Source organism: Acanthopagrus latus, chromosome 22 (genome assembly GCF_904848185.1).
Source record: "Acanthopagrus latus isolate v.2019 chromosome 22, fAcaLat1.1, whole genome shotgun sequence".
NCBI lineage: Eukaryota > Metazoa > Chordata > Actinopteri > Spariformes > Sparidae > Acanthopagrus > Acanthopagrus latus.
This window is the reverse complement of record NC_051060.1, coordinates 18223388-18226292: the sequence shown is the minus strand read 5'-3', so window position 1 is coordinate 18226292 and position 2905 is coordinate 18223388. Positions and strand designations below refer to the sequence as shown.

The window sequence follows — 2905 nt, the reverse complement described above, 5'->3', positions numbered from 1 at the left end:
CCCCGGCTGATATCACTCACTTCCTGCTTGTCTTCTCCCGTCCACTCACTCCGTGTCCGCCGGTTCACACTCCAGTCCGGGGAAGAACTCTTGTCCCGTGGTGTTTCTCAGCAGAAGGGTCGTCGTGTCGTCTCCGCGTAAGTCCTCACTTGTCTTCTTTTTGGACTCTCGGGCCTCTCGGTGTACTCGTCTTGCCTGCTTGTCACCATGTTCTCCTCTCTGATTGGATGTCTGTCCTCGCGTTATCGTTGCCGATTTTCGACACCACACAGACTCTGAAAGTGTCGCCATTTCTCGTTTCGGCGACATGATCGCGAATGTAGGTTTAGGGATGTGAGACCGCTCTGCTTCTCAAATATATAACCACACGCTGAAATTTGGATCGAAAGCATCTCACACTGTCGTGGGATAATGCAAACCTCTGTCATGTTACAGAACACACACACACACACACACACACACACACACGTATCAGTTTCTTTTTCTCTTTCTGGGAAACAAGGACAGGAGAGGAGAAGAGAAATGAGGAAGTTCACAGGACGGGCTGTATCTCCAACTGTTTGAATGTTATTGTTGATATCAAGAATGTCTATTTCTTTTTTTTTTAAAAAACAAATCAAAATAAAAGAATAAAACCTTTCAGCCGAGGCACTTCAAAATACAAGCTTGGATTACAGATTTTAACGGCAGATAATGACCAAACCCAAACTATTTATCTATGAAACTCAAACTGACAACCTGCTTGTAAGACAAAATGTATTTATTATATAAAATGTATTTCTTACTTTACTTGATCAAACACACGTACAGCTGGATGACACACTTTCCTTTCTCACCGTCTTTCTGTTTTCCTCTCTTCCTTGAAGATGACGCCCCTTTACTGAAAACCATGTGACTTCAGGAGAAGTCCTTCACTTGACTTGACGGGTGAGTTTGATACGTGAGGCCTGGAGGGAGATGCGGCCTTGATTTTGACTTTTGTAATGCTGCTTTAAATGTCATTGTTAAAAAAAAAAAAAAAAAAAAAAAATACAGTTAAAGAAATTCAATTTTGCTTTACAGGCCTTGGTTTAGAACTTCACTTAATTGAGAAGTGTCGGGTGGTTTGGATGTTCAAGTGTAAGTGAGTTAGGGTGTTAAATCAACTTAAACATACAGGATTGATCACTTAAGGAAGTATAGATTAAAAATCGCAGAGTGACGCAAGAAAGGAGAGGGGGAAGAAAAAAAAGAAAAGAAACTGGAGCCGGCGTGAAATAGAGCACAGGTGCTGTGTACAACCAAAACCCCAGGATCCGGCTGAGCGAGAAAAGGCGAGACTTTCCTAACACCTCTGCAAGCCCCGACACGAATCCGATCGTGACACCAAGCCCCGGGATGGGATCGCGGAACGGGGAGTGAGACTAGACCCGGAAAAACGGGATTCCACTCTCGCTCCCTGCTCACGGAGCAACATACCTCTCCGAGAGTTTCCCACGAGAAAAACCTCGGGCGTTTTTCGGTCCAGGTAAAAGCAGAAGGAGGAAAAGAAAAAAAAAAAGGGGCGAGACAGGGAGATATAGACAGATACATTATGAGGCAGCATGGGAAGACTAGGGGCTCGTTTCGGTGTGTTAAAGGAGGGTCTGATGCTCTCAGGGATTAAGTGTGAGCTTCATGAGGAAAGAAAAAAAAAAAAAAAAAACGCCAGATAGGCATCAGCCGGGATTTCGCGACAGTTCGGCGAGCTGCGTTCGGGCCTTCGTGCCCAGCAGATGCCAACACCAGACATGAGTCAACACGAGAGGTTAAATCCTCCTGTGTTAGCTGTGTACCGTGAGGCCAAAACACACGCAGACACATCTGAACAGAGAGCCACGCAGGGTGTGGCGCGCGTGTCTTCCAGTGCCATCTCATTGTGACCCACTGATGTACCTGGATTTGCCGGTGACGTGACTTTTTTTTTTCTCTCCGCCGTCTTTCTTTCTTCCCTCCTTCCTCCCAATGCCTCCATCCACCCATCCATCCCTCCCTCCCTCCCTCGTCTCGCCAAGGAGGATGAAGTCAGTGCTGTCCGACCTGTTCTTTGTTCCTCGTTTATCTGCTGGATCGGGAGGGGATTTCTTTCCATGACCACCTCTTCCAGCTCTTTTTGAGAAGCACACAGGAGAATTACCGTGAGCTAAGTGGTTTATTGGACCTTCTAATCCCTGTATACTGACGTATGCCACATCATTTATGTACATACTGTCTAAGCCGGTGTTGACAAGCACCTGCTCTGGAAAACAAGGCTGCTAACTGTGTCCGACCCCCGACCTTTGACCTCCCTGCGGTGAGAGCAACTGAAACGAGAAATTTGCATACGAGGACAACAGAGACATTATTTTCTGTTTTGTTTTTTTTACTTTAGGCTGTGTGTGTGTCTCGCACACACACTTAAGTGACTGTCATGATGTCCAACCAGATTTCCAGAATATTTTCCATGTAGTTGTACCAATACCACAGTTGTAAAATGCTCCATGCAAACATACTGAAATTAAAGTTTTGCTTGAGTAAAAACTTCAACAGAAAAATGGCTCCTTTCTCAGTAATATAAATATATATACATATCATATTTCTCCCCATGAGTGATATATTATTATATATCAAATAATGGGATTAGTTAATGTTCAAACATCACACAAAGAGAGTTGCACTCTAATTTTGTTGTATGCTTTGTTTACGAGATCATTAAAGGGGCAGTTCGCCCAAATTTATCAAAACATATTGTTCCTTTTTCACTTATAGAGCCATCTAGATTGTTTTTGCGTGAGGTACCAAGTTTGGCTTTCTCACAAATGTAATGCAATTAAATAGCGCTCATGCTTGTGGTGCTCATCAGGCCAACAATGACCTGGTTTCCACAGACCTTGTTGTGCACAGATTC

The 2905-nt window shown here is 44.2% G+C and overlaps 1 long non-coding RNA gene across 1 annotated transcript; it reads left to right on the top strand.

The window, feature by feature from the left end:
* LOC119012267 lies at positions 1-2905 on the top strand. The gene is made up of 3 exons (XR_005072423.1): positions 1-137; positions 867-927; positions 2034-2905. It is a non-coding gene; the product is annotated as an uncharacterized LOC119012267 (long non-coding RNA).